General features: G+C 44.2%; 1 protein-coding gene across 1 annotated transcript in view; it reads left to right on the top strand.

The window, feature by feature from the left end:
• The first annotated feature begins 655 nt into the window (after positions 1-655).
• Rnf182 (ring finger protein 182) overlaps positions 656-13052 on the top strand; it is a 55804-nt gene continuing 43407 nt past the window's right edge. Inside the window, 1 exon segment of the mRNA NM_001109117.3 lies at positions 656-745. The gene's annotated coding sequence lies outside the window, so the exon portion shown is untranslated.

The following is a 13052-nucleotide window of genomic DNA, read 5'->3' as shown; positions in this document are numbered from 1 at the left end:
ACATTGGCAAAGGTTGCTGGCAGGGGTGGTGGTGGTGGTAGGGGTAGGAGAGAGGGAGGGGAAGGGGGGTGGGGAGGAGGAGGGAAGGAGGAGGAGGAGGAGGGGCAGCATCCTCTCTCAGAAGCTTAGGGTCTGCTGCAGCAGCCGCAACAGGGGCACTGAGTACTAGTTGCTCAATAGTTTATCACTTTGCATTGCCCTTTCTTCTCCATTAAGTGAATTTCCGTTTCGAGGGCAGAGCTTCATAGGAGAAAGGTGTGGTGGCGATGGGAACCTCAGGGCTTTCGAAGGTCCAGAGTGAGAAAGCAAAGCCGTGCCTGCACTGCAATAAGATCTGGCTCTGGGCTCAGGGCTCTCTGGAGCCTTCCTGTTCTCTCTGGCAAGGGACTCTGAGACCCGGGAGTGTCTACACTGGAGGTGGCTCGGGGTGTTGGGGGGTGGGGTCCTTGTCTTCTGGGTACTGCCCAACTGCTGAGAAGGGCGTAGGTCTCGGGGCTGGCGGGGTCCCGGACCGCGGTGCCTTAGGGGTTCAAGCTCCCGGCCGGCCCAGGCACTGGCGGTTGCCATGGTGACGTAGGGTCGGCTGTGTGCCGTAGAGACAAAGCGGCCCGCCCGCCCGCGGCTCTCGAGCTCCTCCTCCTCCACCGCGCCTCCCTCAATCGCCGGCGCCGCCGCCGGAGTGGCTCTCGGTCCTCCCATCGATCCTCCGGTCCGTCCTCCCGCGGCCCCCGCCGCCGCTGGTCAGGTAAGGCGCGCGCCAGTACGCGCGACCCAGGAAGGGTCCCCGGAGCGCGGGGTCCAGCCGCTGTGGGGATGCACCGAACGCCCTGCGGGGCTACCCTGATGCCAACCCACCGTCACGGCCTCCCGGAGCCCCGCGAGCCCAGCACCCCCGGCAAACTTCGGGCCGCGCGCCGGGCTGCGGAGCAGAGCCCTCTACACCGCCTGATCTGTCCGGACCAAGTTGAGGGGCGGGCCGAGCCATACCCACCTGCCGGGTATCTCTCTTTTTCCTTCCACCTCTCTCCTTCGCCTTTAGGAGGAAAAGAAGGAAACAGAATTACCCTAGGACTTTCGTGTTTCATGGTTAATTCCTTACAGAATAGGATAGGAGGTGTAAGGAGCAAATGAGAGATTTTTTCTTTTTCTTTTTTTTTTAATTTAAGACAAATCTTTGAAAAGTCAGCTCCTTCTGACGCTTGTGGTCCACGCATTTAGAAGTGGTGTCTGAAGTTCCTCTGGGTTTTGGATCTGAATCTGGAACTGCATGGTGGGAGAGAGAGCCCAGATTTCTCATCTAGCCTTTCCAGAGCTGTTAGCTGGACCAATACCTTCTGGAGGAGATACTTGGCACAGATATCCTTGCTATTGTTTTTGGAAGATATTGTGTTCACGCTTTAGGCAAGTGGAAAATGCCTTGTGTTTTTTTTTTTTTTTATGCAAGGGAGCCATCCAAAGCATCCTCGGAGGCAGGTATCCAGGCAGCATTTTCATCGGTGTTTACCAGTGTGGTGGCAAGGACTGAGCTGCAGTTGCCAAGGGCATTGGGGTACCCGACAGGGAACTGCTCGAGTTGTGGGTACCAGTCCTTTTCAATGGCCCCAAGCCAGCAGGTCATTTCGTGACAGTTTGTTGCAGACACAAAGAATACAATTTAAAATGTGACAGTGAAGACTTTTAGGGAAGTACTAGAAGTGATATGTATTATTATGAGAGAAAGAAAACATACTTTTCAGGGTTATTGGTGATCAGTTAAGGATATTATACATGTGCCAATGTTATTTGTATTAATTGGGGACAGATGCTGTGTTGATAACTGGAAAATTACCCACCTGATTAAGTTGTATAACTCAACTTAGAAAAATCATGTTTAACTAGGTTAGAGAATGTTTTATGGAATGAAAGGAACTGTATTTTCTTTTTTTCTTTCTTTCTTTTTTTTTTTTTTTGTTAGCTCATATTGTTTAAATGAAGCAGTAGCACCGATCATTCTGAGTTGTGGCTGAGTTGATTAGAATTCTGGGTATTAGAGCTGTAGGAGGTGCCACCCCAGAGTGATTATTTAATATCCCTCCCCCCTTCTTTGGGATTCCAACACCTGTTAGCTTGCTGATTGCTGGGTTCCCAAGCCTGTTCTCTCTCATGTGCCAACAATTTTGAGTAATGCCACTTCATTATAAGACTGTATGGGAAACTAGAGGGTTTACGTTGCAGCAATTTTCAGATCATTCCACAACTGGGCTTGTTTTTAAACTGAGGTGTATCTGCAGAGTGGCTCACAGATGCTCTGCTAACCACTCTTTGATGAAGGTAATGAAAAGGAGCCTGATTCGAATGAAGTCGAGCGGGGTTGAGAAGGGGAGCCGAGGAGGAACATCGGCGTTTTCTCATTTCAGTCCGAGAGGCAATCAGACCATCAAGAAAGACGAAGGCGCGTTATATAGTCACAGGATGTAGTTGCTTGGTATTAAAAATACAATTTGAGTTCTTTCTAAGGTACCAGGAGTGCAGCTTTATTTAGCCCTTTTTCAGCAATCCTAACGTTCAAGTTCAAGGACTCTCTGTACCTGTAGCTGAATGAAAGCAACACTGGGAATTCTAGCCTGGGCAGTTGTGGCTCGCAATTAGAGTGTTGAAGCCCAGAGCTGCTTAATGTTACTATAGCAAGATAAGCGCTCTTCTCCTGTTTGTCCTTCCTTGCCAACTCTTGCAGGTACCAGATCCAATAGTCTGGTGTCTTCAAACAACACCCTGTCTTTTTTGTTTGTTTTTTTGTTTGTTTGTTTGTTTTTGCTTCCTTCCGAAATAAAACAAGTAAATAGAAGTAAACAGCCACGGATTGAATACACTGCCCAACTGTCTCGGTTGACTTACAGAAACGTGGTCTTACGATCACATATATATCATTGGCTTTCTGGAGTGTGAGTTATCACCAGGTGCTAAAGCCACCCTGGGAAAGGGGATGGCCATGCTATTGCAGTAGGAAATGTAAAAAAAACATACCTTAGGGACTTGGAACTCAGATCAGTCACTTGGGAGAAGCAAGCATCCCCTTAGGTGTGAAAGACTGGTCATGACTCTCCAAGATTCTCAAGGGTGCTCTCATCTTTTTCCTGTACGTCCTGGTTTAATAGTCTGAATCTTACTAAGTAAAAACTGGCCTTAATTTTTGGTCTAAGTCGTAGAACACAGTCTGGTAATTGGTGGGATGGTGGGCCCACCCGAGAATTCTGTATCAGATGTAACAAAGACACCAAAGCAAGCCAAGGAATTTTGTTTAACTTCAAACTGCTGTTACCTTCGTGGGGTTCAGAGTCAGCTATCTGCAACCAAAAAGCCTACCCAGCAGCCTAAAGCCACTTAGCCTCCGTCCATTTCCTGTTCTGGGCCCTGGTTCTTTTGCAATTTCTGGTTGCCCTCTGATAACACGATCACATCTAGTGCGGTGTGTGGTAGCATTTATAAAATCCTATTGCTGAAGGGCAATCGGTTCTTAATGACCTCCTTACCCAGACACTTAGGCTTAGATATGTGGCTGGAGAGAAGGCGACCCTGAGACCTCGAGGAGAAATGCTATAAATACAAGGTATCATTTCCTGAGCCGCTGTGCACGGTGGGTATTGATCATAACTGCTGTGAAGAGAACAGGTGGGGAGAGGCTGGCCATGGTGACAGGAAGGGGTATTTGGTGGCATAGACTATTAGTAATGACTGATACGGTAGAAAAACTATTGTGGCTATTTTCCAGTCTTGCGCTTTGAGTGATGGTAACGTACAATAATTTAAAGCCATATTGTAAACTCTAAGTGCTGGGTGGAAAACATATATGCTTATATTTGTGAGATAGAAGTGTAGTTCCAAGAAAACGACTGATTTCTCTTCCCTACGTGTATAGCACTTAGTGTCGATTCAGATACAGTTAACAAATGTGAACCAAGTAGTCCCTTCTAACAGACAAAGCTATCGGAACTCTTCGGTTGAAGAATATTTGTTTTATGTAGACTCTGGTTATTTCTTTGATTTTATTTCACTTTATTTCTTGACCAGCCATGTCATATTAGAACTCAGCGCGTGATGGTGTGCATTGATGAAAAACTACATCACAAGCCTTCCTCTTCATTGTGGTCGTCTACCGTGGTGCTGTGGTGGACAGGAGCATTTTGGCTTCTGTTGGAGTACTTCTGTCACACACATCCTCGAGTGTCTTAGGCTAGATTCCCGCTTCTTCCCTTAAACCCAGTCAAAGGTGAAACTCCAGGAACTGGGCAGTGAGGGTCCAGCAGGTGAGAAGGAGGTCCATTCACACCAAGGGCCCTGGGTGCACAGTGTTCAGGCAGCAGGGAGGAAAGACTCTGGTGCTTCCAAATGTTTTAACACTTCCTGGTTTGGATTCCCTGGCAATTAACCAGGGTCATTTCCCAGGGGTTCTGAGACTAGACACTCTCACATTGGGGGGCGGGGTGTGCTGGTCCCGGTGGCTGGGACCCACCTTCCCACTCTGACTAAATTGCACATTTGGCTTATCTGCACTTTGAACATTGCAAACCACAGGAAAGCCAGAGAACACATTCTTTTTGTCTCCCCATATGGCCATAGAATCCACTTGGCTCTGGAATACAAGTTACATGCTCAAGATCACAGCGAATCTAAAATGCTGTGTTTGTCCAGAGTGTTGGGTACATCTGAAAGGGTTGCATTCTGAGTATTGGCCCCTCGTCAGCTGTCTTCCTTAATGTCGAACTATAGGCATTCAGGCCAAACATAGCCCTTTATACAGCTTGATCACAACACGGTGCATCAGGTAGAGTTCCATTGAAGAATAATAGATATTTACTCAAGCTTTTGAGTTATACATTGATTGGGAAAGGGCTTCTCTGTGATCTTATCTGACATGTTCTCTGGTTATATATTGATTTTTTTCTAAGCCCCTGTTTGATGGTAGTCATTTGGATTTCCATCTGTTTTTTTTTTTTTTTTTAAAGCAGTCAGGTAATCAATCAATCTATCAGCCAGCCAATCAATATCAGCCAGTGTGCCTGGCACTATACTAAGTAGCTTAAAAATATGAACTCATTACTTTCTATACATGAACCTTAGGTGACAGGTACTGGTCATTGTCCTTATTTTATGAATGGTGACGCTGATGGTTTTTCTCTGTTAATTTAACTTAAAGGCGCACAAAAATCTACCAAATTTTAGCTTTCAGTCAAGCAATGCCTCAAGCTTTATTTTCTATTCGGCAATATGCTAAGTATAGAAATAACTATATGATTACGTGTGGACATTTTTCCTTATTTTTTCCCCATCTCTTTCATAAGAAGAAACAAAACCTGAGGCCACAGAACAAGACACATGCATTGTTTTCCTTAGGGTGATGACGGGATTGTTCTGGACCTAAATACGTAGTCTAGTCTGACCTAAAACAAGTGTCCAGGCTGGACTGTCTCAGCCTCGTGAGTGTCGAGATTATAGGTGTTAACGAAAAGTGTCCCCCAGCACATGATTTAAAATTTATTTAGTTTTTCTTTTTTGGTGGGGCCAGCAGGGTCTCTACATAGCCCTGGCTATCCCGGGACTATGTAAACCAAGCAGGCTTCAAAGTCCCAGAGCTGTGCCTACCTCTCTGCCTTGGGATGCTGGGAGGAAATGCGTGTACTGCCACATTTTTTTTTTTGTTTGGTTTTGAAATTGGGTCTCACTCTGTAGCCCAGGCTAGACTAGTCGTAAGCTTACTATGAATCTGAAATTGACCTTGAACTCATATTCCTCCTACCTCATTCTCCTTAGTGCTGGGATTACAGACATATGTCATCTTGCTTGGTTCTATTAGTATTCTCTTCATAGACTCTGGAATACATTAATTAATTAAAAGAAGAACTTCTGAAGGGGTTTGATGTTTCATTTATTATGTGAATTCATATGCTATAAGAACACGTATTTCCCCTGGGGTTGGCTTTGCTGCGTTCATGTAAATATGCCACAGAAGCACAAGTGTCTTATTCCCACTGTCTCATGAGGGGGCCTCACTTTGGATCATTATCCTTTCCTGGGCTGTCTCTGACTCATCCTAAGGACTCTGTGGCTTTTCTTTCTTACTCTCTTTCTCTTTTAACAGAATTCCCTGTCTGCCTCCCTCCTCTAAGAACTTTACAGGCTGTGTTTGGAAAACAAAACAGAACAAAAACAAAATCAAACAAAACAAACAAACAAACAAAAACCCCTCTGTCAACTTCCTAAGAACAAGAACTGGGCGTTACGTGTGCTTCAGGCAGGCAGAAGTCTGTTCTCCTTAGTTAGATTCTTCAAAGACTTCTCATGTCATATAAACTTACAGTGTTTCCATCTAGTTCCAAAGTCAGCATTGTTCTAAGGCAAGACAGAACTGGCTGAGGTCCCGTGAAGTATTAGCTTCCTATGTTCCGAGGGCATTATGATACTTGAAGTTTTAATCACTTGAATCATGTCATTAGAAATCAAATCGTACCATCCCATCTTCAACCTGTTTGGATCTGGAGGTCCATGTCTGACTGAAGAGATTGTGGGTGAGAGACAGGAAACAGTAGCTGACTTAGTTTTATGGCACCAGCTGTGACTAAGCTCTTGATTCTTTTAGTCAAAGAGAACAGAGAGTGGATCTTCCACAGTTTACACTTTTGAATGTTCATGTCTTTTCCACTGCCTCCTGTCTGCTCCTCGCCCAATACACGTGTCCCCTTGTTCTCAATAGAAGAGTGATTAAGAGTTCCAAATTCAGGGGCCTTTATTCTGTAAGCTAGGTAAGAAGTGGGATTAAATAAGAGACAGGTATCTATAAAAGCAGCAATTATTCCTAGTTTGTAGATACATTTTCTAAACAACAAATACTATTTTAGTTTTTATTTATGGAGCGTTTACTTGGTGCCAGGAACCCTATTAAACATACTGTAGAAGCTCTCTCTTCCCATCTCCACTTCTTGTCTCCTTAACACAGTTTATCCAACATGCAGTTGTTAAATGGAGAGCACATGACATGTGTGACTAACTCTGACAATGACTAGGATGGCTTTGTTAATTACCAGCAGCCCCAGAATGTCTTCCTGCTGCGGGGAAGGTACGGTGACATTTTGCTTATGCATACTCAGGAAAGAGTTGGCACTCAGGGCAACCTAGTGGGCAGATTGGAGATCGCAGGCACTCTCACCTCGGAGTAGGAGCTGACACCTCAGGAGGTAGGCAAGAGAGGGGCCATCATTGTTAAGATGGCTACAGATGACTGGTGGACTCAGGGAGCAGAAGGAGGGAGAGGACTTATCATAAAATATGTTTCTAGAATTAAAGGAAACAATAAGTAGAGTGACCATTAATCCTCTGTTTTAAGCCGGGTCCTAGACTGGCGATTATTTTGGAAAGGGCGCAGGATGAAAAGAGAAAAGAAAACTGGGGCTGGAGAGATGGCTCAGTGGTTGAGAGCACTGGTTGCTCTTGCAGAGGGCGGGGCTTTGGTTCCCAGAATCCACATGGTGGCTCATGACTACCTATAACTCCAGTTCCTGGGGATCTGATGCCCCCTTCTGACTTCCACAGCACCTGGCATGCATGTGCCACACAGACACACACGCAGCAGGCAAAGCAAGTACATCTAAATGATTAAAAAAGAAAATAGACTAAAACCACCCGTAACCATTGGGCACTCCCGGCTGAGATCTGCGCTCAAAAGTCTTAAAAAAAACCCAGCTTCTATCTGGGTCATTCCAGTACCCAATGGGGTTTTCCTGGAATTCCTCAAGGAAAGGTTATAATTATGGAGAAAAAGAGGAACCAGAAATTTGGTTACACTCTCAACTGCTTATTAAAACTCACTGTTTTTTTTTTCTCCCGTGCTTAAGAGCAGTCAGAGAAGATGGCTTGGATTTGAATTCTGACTGTATCCCCTTTATGGCTTCATGATCTTGGGAGAAGCTCCTTCGTTTCTTACTGCAAATGGTCCATATACTCTTGTTTTTTTTTTTAAGTTTATTTATTTTATGTATATATAAGTACACTGTAGCTGTCTTCAGACACACCAGAAGAGGGCATCGGATCTCATTGTAAATGGTTGTGAGCCACCATGTGGTTGCTGGGATTTGAACTCAGGACCTCTGGAAGACCAGCCGGTGCTCTTAACCGCTGAGCCATCTCCCCAGCCCCCATATACTCTTGTTATCCCTACCACAACATATGTTGAAATTCTGTCTCCTAAGGTGATGGTAGCATTGGAGGGCGGGGCCTTTGGGAAGTGATTAGCATACATCTCACCGGTAGAATTGGTTCTCAGAGGGCTTGTTAATCTTTTCCCCATCTGAGGACCCATTTGGAAGGTAACACTTATGAACCGGCAAGAGGGTTCCCACCAGACATTCAATCTCCGGTGCCTTGATCCAGGGCTTCCAACTTCCAGAACCACCACAAGAAAATCTCTGTTGCTTATATGTCAGTCAGGCAGTTTTACAGAAATTCGTTATAGCAATCTGAATATATTCCGATAACTATCTTGCAAACTGGAGAGACTACTACCATGTGGAATTTAGTTGTAAGGATTAATTGAATACATATTAGGAAAGGACTTAATCGAATCATTATTTGTTGAAGGTTTTATGTACAGAAAGGAAACTTACTAAGTAATGCATCACAGGCAATCTCAAGAGAAACAGTTCTCTTTAGACCTGGGAGTTCAACTTAGATGTCGTGTAATTTTCCTTATATGTCTGGCGAGTGTAAATGAATCACATTTCACTCTGCCATTGACTTCAATTCAGATCGCACAGATTGAATTCTTCAAGTTATCAGCTTCATCTTAAAACCTTAACTCTTTCACATTTATATATAAATTCAATATACCTGAACTTTTATTTTAAGGAGTCAGATAAACGTTGGGTACATTTCTGCCTCCAGTAAGTGAACTCTTCCTGAAAATTAGCTCCAATTACTTTGAATATTCTATCACTTACAAAATTAATATCATCTAGACTTAATCAAACACTCTTAAACATCTCAATCTAAATTAATCGCATGTCTAAAACTCTGTCACACATTTTAAATTAGAATCACAAGACCGAGCTGTCAGTTTGTCATTGAAAATGTGACAATCATTCATAGACTGTATCAAAAGTATCAACAGACACCAGCTTCCTTTTCTAAATAAAAGACGGATTTATTTTTATTTTATACATATGAGTGTTTTGCCCACATGTATGTCTATGCACTACACATATGGCTGATGTCTATGGAGGTCAGAAGAAACATTGGATATTCTGAAACTGAAGTTACAGATGGTTGTGAATCAGCATGTGGGCACTGGGAATTGAACCCAGGTCCTCTGCAAGAACAGCAAGTGTTCTTAACCGCTGAGCCACCTCCCCAACTCTGGGACCCGTTTCTTTCAGGTCGTTAATTCTACTCTGTAGATTGTAAAGTTGCTTCCTCACTGAGAAGGGAGTGAACGGAAGGTGCTTTCCCAGTTGAGTTCTAGTTGTCTTACCGCTCCGTGCAGAAGCTTCTGCACGACCATTTTCCCTAAAGTGTGTATGCCCATTGACCACAGATGTACAAGTTGAGCATTGTACCCGGATTGTATCAGTCCTGGATAAGTCTTCCCCTGACAGTGATGGACAGCCTGTCTTTTATAGACACCACAGCAATCGGTAACCGAGAGTCATGCTTTCAGATCCTATTGATGTCTTTTAATACTTAGAACAGCACTGTCCAATATGTAATTTAAGTTTCAATAGCCATATTTTAGAGAGTAATTTCCATAATGGATTTTAAAGCCAGTGTACCCAAAGATTCATCATAATTTCAACATGTAGTCGATATAAAAATGATTAATGAGATAATGAACGCTGTTCTTTTTCAGCTTTAAAATCTGCTGTGTAGTTTATTATTTCTAGAACATCTGGATTTGTGTCTCAGGAGTTAAAATTAAACTTACTCCTTCCTAAACAGTAAGGTTGTATTTGTAGAACAGACACTTTATATGGCTCCAGATCCTTAAATGTGAGTGGGTTGAAATAGAATAAAACAAAAGTTTGGGTTCCTTAGTCGCATATAAGTGACTCAGTAGTCCAGTTAGTGTCGGCCATGTTGCATGACATAGCCCCAGGCGTTGTGTTCACATTTACTCCTCGAGATTCTTCCTCCGACTTAGGCTATGGCACTGCTGTCTTTTACTCGGTTGGAGTCTGTACCTCCTTAGTTGATAGCTACTGTAGTTTTCATGACATCTGATTGGCGGCATGGGTAGTTGAAGGTCATCTCGATAGATGCAAATACTCCATGGTTTTGCTCATTTTCCTAAGAGATCTCTTCAACGTTCTTTGCTTCTTTCTAACAGCTGAGTTGGTTCCAGGGGAGGTAGAGTTCTGTCAGCTTAAATGGTCTCTGTTTCATCATATGTAACTTAGTGGAAATTCGAAGACCTAAATATAGTCTCTGCGTGAGGTCACATACAGTGGACCATCCTGCCCCATTTTCCCAGAATGCTCAAAGCTGGCTGTCCTAGATAAACATTTGGTGTCTTTCTTCATTCTCCTGTACTCTGGGTCACCTCCTCCTTCCTCATCCTCTGTAGATGGTCTTACCCACAGACCACCTCACAGCCTCTGGTTAGTGCATCTGTCATTCAACCTGTCCATAGAAATCATCATCCCACCCAACTCTGAATCATGTCCACCCATTTCAAATCCAACATCATGACATTGCTATCTTAAGTCTTTCCTGACCACTACATTTTTCTTCAGTGTTTGTATCCTGTCTCTTCTCTCATATGTAACAAAACTTGAGTCATAGATACTGCTTCTTCCTCTTTTCCTCCCTCTACTCCACCCCCCACCGCCACCCCCACCCCACCCTCCTAGAACTAATACAAAATGCTCTCTTCCTTGACACATCTGGGATCAATTCCCCATCCCCGTTTCAGTCCACCTGCTAGTAACATCTGACCATTGGCCATTTTTTTAATGACAGTTTCTTCAGTTGGTTACACAGTGGCTGTTGCTCAGAAGTGCTGTGGTACCAGCCTCCTTTAAGCTCGGGGGCTTACACTGACTCTGACTCACTGGTTCAGGCCAACTGCATTTCGGCCAAGGAAGGTGAGCTTGGTTGGTGGCTGTGCTCTAGACTGTGACTCATTTGGCATTTACTCTGGGCTATGGGTTGTGCTAGATCTGTTCCCTGTGTGCCGGATCTAGGACTTGAGCTGAAGGGACTGCGGGCATCCTGGGACTGTCCTTGTTGTGGCAGCTTATAGGAACGTTGGGGGTTCCTTCGTTTATTGTACCTACTAGCATTCCTGCTGGCCAAAGATTTCACACAGCAGACATAATATAAATCAAAACTGCAGGATGGCATCTTCCCTCCACCATGGGGCAAGGAAAGAGAGCAAATATTGACTGAACAGCAACTGGGCCATCACAGTAGCCTCTGGGGCACCTGACTGTCTTGATTCTCTGTCCACATTGCAGCTCTTTCCACAGCCTCATTTGTGGATTTCCTCAGACCTTGGAAACAATGCCATTGACCTGATTCTAGTTCCTTGGATCCCCTCCTTTCTGGTCTTACCTTGATTTTTAGGTAATCCCCCTGTGATGGTTTGTATATGCTCGGCCCAGGGAGTGGCACTATTAGAAGGTGTGACCTTGTGGAGTAAGGAAACACTTGTGGGGAATGTGTGTCACTGTGGGAGTGGGCTTTAAGACTCTCATCCTAGCTGCCTGGGTGCCAGTATTTGGCTAGCAGCCTTCTGATGAAGATGTAGAACTCTCAGCTCTGCCTGCACCATGCCTGCCTGGATGCTGCCATGTTCCCACCTTGATGATAATGGACTGAACCTCTGAACCTGTGAGCCAGCCCCAATTAAATGTTGTCCTTATAAGAGTTGCTTTGGTCATGGTGTCTGTTCACAGCAGTGAAACCCTAACTAAGACACCCGCTTTGCTTCATGACTTTAACATGTTGACAAAGCTCTAATTTGTGTCTCCACTGGAAGACTCTGCCCTTCACTCCACACCCTTTTGTCTACTGTTGGCACTTCCAGTATATCACATAGGGAACTGATTACTGAGTGCCCGAAATGGGGCCCATTCAGCCCATTTCTTCTACCTGCTTAGAGAATGGTTGCTTCGTTTGTTCAGCTGTTTAGACTGAAACTGACCTGAACTTTTTGTTTTTCCTTCTTTACTCCTTCTTGGAAAGCGGAGACACCACAAGCTACATACTAACAAGTAGGAGGTATTTTCAGAGATATTTGATGATCAAAATAATAATAATAATAATAATAATAATAATAATAATAATGTCCTAGCTAGACCCACTGGAAGTCACTGAATCGGTTTAAATTGTTATGCTGTCTTATGACGATGTATGGGTGGGAGGTTACTCAGCTTATCCACGGTGAATACAAATACAAGATGACTCTGGCTTGCGGGTTCTGCCACCAAGGTCCTATCATTTTCTTCTTTGTCACCACTACTGCTCTCCTGCCATTTCCCTTTCATTTTAGGAAACTTCTAACTGGTCCTCCTGTTCTTAATGTGATACGCAGAGTCTGTTTTTCAGCACGGTTTCTTTGAATTTGAAATTTGGTATTATCACTTCCTCGCTCAAAAGACCCCAAGATCAGAGGAAAGCACAGACAGACAGGGGACATGGGAGTAATTTTCCATGTTAGTGAATGGCTAGTAAAAAGCCAAGAACAGTAATGGGGAGACCGGTTCAGAGCCAGTTACAGTGGCCCAAGCAAGAGATGCTGCACTTGTTACTATTATAGCTTTGTATTTATGTGATTTAAAAAAACGATAACATCTTCACCAGACTATGAGTTCTAGGAAGGCAGAGGCAATGAACACTTGTGAATACTGTTTTTGCTTCTGATTCTTGGTATGTAGCCCACAGCCTTGGTTATCTGGCATTTGGACGACTCACTGAGTTTCACGAGAAACAACAGTTAACAAGCTGCAGTATGTGTCTGTGCACTTAGCTCTCCATTGAGAACTGGGCTAAGCTCACAAAGACTTCGTAAATGCATGCGATGTGGCCAA

This window comes from Rattus norvegicus, chromosome 17 (genome assembly GCF_021556685.1).
Source record: "Rattus norvegicus strain SHRSP/BbbUtx chromosome 17, alternate assembly SHRSP_T2T, whole genome shotgun sequence".
Lineage (NCBI taxonomy): Eukaryota > Metazoa > Chordata > Mammalia > Rodentia > Muridae > Rattus > Rattus norvegicus.
The sequence above is the reverse complement of the archived record's forward strand: the minus strand, read 5'-3'. Positions and strand labels throughout refer to the sequence as shown.